Source organism: Mixophyes fleayi, chromosome 1 (genome assembly GCF_038048845.1).
Source record: "Mixophyes fleayi isolate aMixFle1 chromosome 1, aMixFle1.hap1, whole genome shotgun sequence".
Classification (NCBI taxonomy): domain Eukaryota; kingdom Metazoa; phylum Chordata; class Amphibia; order Anura; family Limnodynastidae; genus Mixophyes; species Mixophyes fleayi.
Window position 1 is genome coordinate 27,360,746 of NC_134402.1, and position 8,225 is coordinate 27,368,970.

The following is an 8,225-nucleotide window of genomic DNA, read 5'->3' on the forward strand; positions in this document are numbered from 1 at the left end:
TGTTAAATATAAAACAAGTACATTTTCTTTAGACGTCTGTGCAATATGAAATTTATTAACTTATTAGTATAAGTTGGAGCTGTCTTATAGTCTTAATGATGCACTGTTCCCAGTAATGATACAAATAATCACATAGGAAAATATCTATGTGGTATCTATGGTTAGAGCCCTCAGGGACTTATTGCAATTTAATTAATCATAGAAAAGACACTTTCCTTAACCCTGGATGTGTCCTGAGTAGTCCCAAGGGAATGAAGTGTTTACACAACTCATAATTAGTAATTACATTAGCAATCTGCATGTCTGTTTTCTCAAACTCAAACACACCCCTGCGTCTCTTATTATATAACACTAGCAAAACTGACCTGGTTGTTTACTAGTGTGAATTTCAAGTTGAAAGACGTAAGGTGTAGATTTACTAAACCTTCTATATAGGAAAAATGAATTCTAGCTATCTTTTATGTAATACATTCTAGAGAATGATTACTAGAACCTGATTGGTTGCTATGGGCAACACCTCCACCTATGAAAGTGAGAAGCCAGAAAAATCATATTTGTGTTTTCAGCGTTTACAGCAGTGATAAACAGACGCAAGCCGGCAGAAGCCCATTGAGCCTTCACCAATGTGCCCCCCTTTCCTTCCCCTGTCGACTACTCTCCTTCTTATTCTCTGCTTTAGCGGCTGAATTCCGCATCACATGACCTCACTCATGGAGGACGCACTACATAACGGAGGAGGAGGGAATGCAGTGTGCTCTCAATCAGTGCGGCCCTTTGTCTTGTTCGAGGGGCCGGAACTGAAAGCCCAAATGGTGGCTAACAGTGCATGCTCTACAGCAGTGTTTCTTACCTCCAGCCCTCTCGCAACCCCAATACATCATGTTTTCAGGATTTCGTTAATCAAGCACAGGTGACTTAGTCTACTTCATAAAGAGAAGGGGAAGAAAGAAACTGGTTTGGAATATGGCGCAAAACAGACTTATGTCAAAATCAATTCATTTATATCATATATGTACCCCAATTATCTCAATGATTAGCTTTTATTTAAACCTATAATAAAATTGTCTTATTAAAACCAGCGAAATATGTGAATAAGTGAACTGTGAATTAAAATTGCTGTGTGTGTTCCTTACTTTACATTAACTGTTAATACCTCATCTTGGATTCACTCATGGTAACTATACAATTGGTATACAGGTCCCTTATTGTGCCCTTAGAGATCTGCTTCAAACTAAAATTGCGTTTGTAGTAAATATAATCTATTGAAATATTCCATTTATCCCAGTTCGAATCACATCCGATAGATACTAGTTAGACATTTTTCCCTAGTCACCAGGGATTATAATCGATTCATATATGGTTCCCTGTGTATACTAGGTGACGGGGTGATTTGCTGACTGCCCTATTCAATTTTTCCTTGTTAAAAGCAACTTACAGCGAAACGCTCTTCGGAATCTTGCTGTGGGCCTTTCCTATTAATTAGATGTCATTAAAATTTTTGTTTACATTCTTACAAAACGTGACATCCAAGCACTTTGTCTTTGAACCCTTAGCCTCCCTGGAATTATATAATAAAGCTCCATGTATGTTTGCTCTCATAGAGTAGCAGCACTTTGTAATCCATATTAATTTACCAATATAAACACCAATTAACAATAACCTTAGTCTTAAACCATTTCTCTCAATAACTGGATCTCTATTTAGAAACTGTTCCAATTTCTTACTATATTTCTTCATACTTTCTACTCCGTCCCTTCCATTGTAAAAGGCCCCTTATTACGTATATAAGTGTAGAAAGAAATGGTGACTTATCAGAAAAGTTTCACTTGGCAATGCCAAACCAGCATTTGGTAAATGCTAATAGTAAAGCAAATGCAAATAGTAAAGCCAACTCAAATTCCAAACCAAAAGTGATAAATCAAGTCTAAGTCAAAAGTTATTATACATGTGTAGAGTCTTCTCCAGTTCCTGACTCACTCTCCGATAAAAGATAATTTGACCCTTTAAATAATGCTGCTTAAAGTCCAGCCGCCTCCTCTGGTGAAAATGGTTAATCTCTACTTGCAAAGCAAAGCCCACTACACGGCACCTCTTCCAAATTCCATCTGCTTCATTACTCATGCACTGGCTGTCCTTCACCTTGGCAAATGCTCCTTTTTTAGGTGAAGGATGTCTGGAAAGTTGGAACAGCAATCCTTGGTACAGGGAGAGTGTATCAAGAAACTTAAATTGATCAATCTTTGGCTGTTCAGCAAACATCTCACCTACTATTTCATAGGTGTGTGCAGTATGAGAGATAGCTCCGGCTAATGGCTCTGAACCATAGGTATGGGTCTAGCTGGTAGGAATGACTTAGACCTTGCAGAACACCTCCAAGTTTCTGAAATTCCTTACGAAAGCCTCTCAAATGTTTAGGTGCTAGTTCAGATACCACACTACTTAATTGGAGGACACATTCATCCATCTCTTTTGAAAAAATTTAAAGGCATCCGCACACTCTTCCACACCCTGAAGGTCCTGATGCTCCGAAGGTATCTGCAAAGTCAGCAGGACGCTTGCACCCACCATCTCATCTTTCTTTGGACGCCTCTTGCCTGCTTTCCATTGCTTTTCATTCTGCCAGGTCAAGAAATGCTCAAAACCATCATACTGTAAAAGAACAGGTTGAATTACCACACGATCCATCCAAAGGACCAAACAACACTTACGCTTTTGGATGAAAGCGTACTGTAGCCTGCTTCTCCGGCAAGTGGGGTACAGAAATTACAGTAACTTTGTGCAGGAGGCGGTTGTACAACCAGTCACAATGTTTGTATCGCTGGTAAACTGGAGAGACGGTGAGGCCCCGGAGTCAGCTTGTAAGAGATATAACTTTTAATTCCTTTGAACTTTGTTTGTTTAGTGGGTTCCTCCACAGAGCAACCAAGTGAGTTAGGACCTGATCTGCACTGTGGCCACATGGGTCCCATCTCAATGACATGGCTTTCAGGTACTCTGGCTAGCTGGAGGACATCTCCAAGTTTGAAGGCTTCCACACCTGACCTTACAAAGCTGGAGAATCTATTCAAATTCCTAACCTCCACACTTCCCCTCTTCGAGTTGGCCACGCTGTCATGACGCTCTAGTTGTGGCCTTGGTCAGTGCGCGTATTCAGCTCTAGGGTGAAAGTGGTGCTGTTGCTGATTGTGTGGAACCTCCATTTGACCCACTGGGTGCTTCTGCCACAGATTGTCCATCATCCCAATCCTCCTCCTCCTCCTCCTCATCATAATTCCCATGATGAGTGGCATCTTTGTAGCCTACATGGTGTGTTGGGAAATCTACTTGGGCTGCACCAGAGCGGGGTGTGTGAAGGATCTAGACAATGAGAAGTTTAAGAATCCAACTTTAGAATTTCCAAAGTAATTGAACTTCTTATGCAGCTGAAATACGAATATGATGCACAGGAAACAAGTCAAATCCTACTTTGCTGATTACAGATAAAAACATGTCATACTTCCCCTGTGATGTAAGGAGTCAGACCCTCCTTAAAAAAAAATATTTCCAACATAGAAGTGAACATCCATATGCCACCAGGGTATGTCAAGCACAAGGATCATACATCTTTAGTCAGCGACCTGCAATGGGTCACCCGGTGGTAATCATTTTTACGATTACCACCATAACGACATCGAGAAGTCCTCCAAATAAAAGACGAATCTGTAAAAAAACGATGTAAAGAAAAGCAGACTTACCTGTATAGCGAAGTTGCAGATTGGCGCAGGATGCTGACCGCAAATGAGTCTGACTACTATGGTGTCTGTCAAGAGATTTTAACGTCAGTGCGACTTATTTTCCTCTTAATTTAAAGCGGCAATGTTTGGTTAAGTGTTTCAACACTTAACCTGCGGGGTTTGACATTGCCGCCCCCTCCATTTAATTTGCAGAGCAGGCCGGGAATCAGGAGAATTGCCTGCTCTCCCATGAGTCCGGGAGACCGACCCGGATTTCGGGAGTCTCCCGGACATTCCGGGATAGTTGACAAGTATGCTTTTATTACTTGCAATAAGCATCCTTCACTCCCATTCCATATACGTTTCTCTGTGTTCAATTAAGGTTTGCAAGGCAGAAGTGTTTGTAACTTTATTCAGTGTGATAGAGGCTTGAAAAACTGCTCAACAAAAACATACCCGATGTTTGGAAATAGTATCAACAGTCTTTAAAATTACCTTAAATCTCTATAAAACACTTAGGGGGGTATTCAATTAAGATTCGTGGGTGCGCGTGTGAAGTGCCATTACGGTACCGCAACATTGCAGATTTCGGGGTGCGCACAGAAAACCGCAACGTTGCGATACTGGGACCCGTGCAGCCACGCTTAATCGCGGGCGTGAATGCTAATTGAATATGCCCCTTAAACTCATTAAAGATATATCCTTAATACAAATGTGTTAGCAGAGGATTTATGGCAGGGATGCTGATGATAACACTGTGACCTTTTGGGGAGTGGTGCAGTGTGAAACTCAGGAGCTCAGAGACATGTGGTTGAACCAGGTTGATTTATTACAGAGAAGCAGGGAACTTCACACATGGTTTAGAAGATATCAGTAATTAGGCAGGAATAAACGTCATAGTGCTACGGTTCTGATGCCTTAGTCAGTATTTACATAGACTTACCTAGGGCGCGGAGTCTAATAGCTTTCCGGTCTTCACCAAGAACCACCGCAAGGTAGGGTGGACTTTGCTGCCGAAGAACCGCAGGTCGCGGCCCCCAGGTTAGCCTACTGACGTAAGGGAGAAGGCTCTAAGTGATGGGTAGTCAAACAGGCAATATGACAAGGTGATGCAAATACAGGCACTAACCGTGAATTCCAGGGTCTGGAGCGGAAACCAGTGATGCACGGAGTCAGTTGTGTGCGTAGCAGGAGATGAATCCAGAGGAGTAGAAACACAGCCGAGTCGGTACACAGGAGGTCATCAGGTATACGGTGCCAGAGGGAAATCCAGAGAGTTGTCAAGAACACAGCCGAGTCGGTACACGGGATGGTAAGTCCAATTCGCGGTACCAGGGATAAAGCCAAAGAGTAGTCAGGTCACAGCCAGGTTGGTACACAGGAGTCTAAGGAAACATAGGAGTACACAGGGAGCAGGATCACAGGAGTCAGGTACACAGGAAAAGGTAGCCAGGAACAGGAAACACATTGCTCTGACACAGGCAGCGTGTCAGAGCAGAATAGATATAGAGATTTGAATTCCCCGCCCAGGAGTCACATGACTTGACGCTGGGAGAACCAGGAAGTGCGGGGGCGCCATCGGAAGACAGCGCTGAACTGCCAGAGCGGACACAGCTGCCAGACAACGCTGACAACGCGGGGAACAGGTAAGATCATGACACATAGGAATCAGACCTACCCACACAGAGATAACAGAGCACACGGATTACTAGCAAGATTTAGGCTGGGTACAGACTACAGGTTCTTCACCCGGTTATCGGCCCAATCGCACAATAAACGACCGTTTGTCCCTATATCCCATTAGTGTGTACACTCCAACGATGAGCTATTGTCATTTCAAATGTCATCATATTGTTTCTTTTGGTTTATAAACAGACTAAAAATCTTGTTCAACAATGGAACGATGTTGTTCTATTTGTGCAGTGTGTATGCACTCACGATCGGCAATGTCCAAAGATCTCTATGGAGTGTGCAGAGTCACCATCTTTTCAGCCGATGGTTATGACAGAAGAAGGTGTATAGTGTGTACACATGAATCGGCATGCTGATCAGGACTTTCAGTCGTTGGCAAAATCATTGACGATATTGCATCAGGAGAAATTTTCTGTAGTCTGTACCCAGCCTAGACTCAACCTGTCAATCTGAACATTGTGTGGAGATAGGGAAGTTTCTTTAGGTATCAAACACAGCCCTATCTCTGAAAAGTGGAACTTAATCCCCATCAGATGTCTGTGTCTCCTGTTGACCTCTGATAGAAATATAAGTAAAATCTTTTTGTTTCACTTTTTAAGGCATTAATGGATGAAATTTAAATAAACTGTTAATAAATATGTATTATCAGTGGGTCCTCACCCAAAAAATATGTCTTTTATGGTGTTTTCCTATAATGCTCGTTTGAAAAAAACTATAAACGACAATGGGCTGTTTTCTCAACACTGCTCAAAACGCAAAGACACATTAAAATATAAAATATTTGTATACTAAACCTGAAATAAATGACACGGACACAGGAATAAATTTGGTAAAAATAAGGTTACAGTTTATTGATTGATTAAAAGATAAAAGATGATTATGGCAACAAAAGCGGATGCAGGCAAGCTACCAGTCAATACCAAACTTTAACCGAATACTTTAAAGGGATGGCTAGCCAGCCCCAAATCCCGGCACAACTTTACGGAGTCAGAAAACCTCAACCCCCTCTGGCCTCACGGGTACGTTTCCTAAAATGATACCTAAGGCACCTGTACAGGTGACCCCCCCCCCCCCTAAAGAGACAGGATCAAAGGGAGGAAGATGCCTGCAGCCCACCAAAACTCATGCACTGCATTAACCGCTGCCTGCATCGCTATCACGCAAACGCCGCCTGTCCCTAGTTGACAGGTGGCCTGCCACCATATGACCCTAGTAGCTCCGCCAAACAAGTGTAGATTTGCCCAACAAACAAATTAAGACCTGTGTCTGTCAAGTGAACCCCATCCGGTCTGTAAAGGTGAGATTCACGAAACCCTAATTGCAGGATGAGAAATTGACCAACCACCATTTTCCCTCAAATACTTTGAAACTGCTCCATTCACTTGTCTCATCTTATCCATTATCAAACCTCTACGCGCACTTCTCCAATGTAAGCGAGAAAGGATGTGCGACCAATCAATTTTAATACTGGGCCATTTATTAAGGAGGAGTTTAAGATCATCAATAATAATACTCCAAATTAGGCCGATGGTTTACCTTTTACCCAGATCATTGCCCCCAAGATGTATAATCAATATGTCCGGGGCCTGGCTCTCAGCAATTTTATCCAAAATAATCCTCTTAAAATTGACCGAACACATTCCCCTCCTACCCATACATTGCACATTTACCGGGATGGGGCACTTAGATGAGTCCTGCGCTGCTGGGTGCTTTGCAGCCCAGTAACCAAAAGAATGGCCAAAGACCCAAATTTGCAGGGGCGCCGTGTCGGGATCTGTAATTAAAACAATACCCCCAGGTTCATTAGATGACTATACGTGAACATAAAGTTACTCACAACAGAAAACGAAGTCTCAATTAGACCACAAACATCCACAACAAACATAAAAACTTGTGATGCATCCTGTTGGCAAGCAACACAAACGGTGAATAGCCGTGCAAACAACAAAATGGAAAGGGAGAAAGATGTGAAGGGGTTATCGAGGAGCCACCCATATGAAAGTACAAACCTTACAAAACCTCGAAGGTGCTCATGCTATGTGGTTCTTCTTTTGAGGAAAAATAAGGAAATCCCTTCATGCCCCCACTTCCAAAAGTGACGAGCGGATGAACCCTGGGTAGCTAACAAGGGGGTGGCTGATTACAATTTGGTGGATTTTAGTAGATCTTATATATTTTTTATATGCAGCTGACTTCCACCCTCCTAGCCGCTTGATGCACTCCACGGAGGACCCTTCTACGGAGGTAGCTACACCAATTCTGAATGAATGTGTGCTGTAGCTATTTGGATCCAAACCTATACTGGCAACACATTTTTTTAAGTATAAAGTTAAATTGATATCTCGTAAAGGGCGAGCCATCTAGATGTACAAAACACACCTGGCTACCAGGAGATCTGACCTTCGAAAAAGCCTTAGCTAAAGCCCCTGGACAAATCGTAGCATCCGAGTGTGCCGACATATTAACGACATAACCCAACGCCCCTTACCTAATTGATCAGTTTTAGACTTATGCAGCTTACACAACAGAGATGCATCTGTGGAACAGCCTGATAGATGTGGGCATCATTCATTGAGGGGTTAATTGAAAGGGGTTGAGTATTTAATAGTGCCGGACTTTAAGTGTTAACTGCCTGTCTTAATGATGAGACAGGAGCTGGATGTTGATTCAAAATGGCCACCGCAGCTTGGGGGCGGGACTTATGCCGTTGGAGGGGACTGAGGCTCTGAAATGCCTCTCTCCCCTGTTGCTGGGACCCAATCTAACCATAGGAGAGGCGGAGGGGATTCTGGCACCCCCTGCCGACAGAGACCGCCGACT

At 42.9% G+C, this 8,225-nt stretch overlaps 1 pseudogene; it reads right to left on the reverse strand.

Annotated features, from left to right (window-relative positions):
* Positions 1-1,929: 1,929 nt before the first annotated feature.
* On the reverse strand, positions 1,930-7,865 carry LOC142153654 (sorting nexin-33 pseudogene; annotated as a pseudogene).
* Between the last annotated feature and the right edge of the window lie 360 nt (positions 7,866-8,225).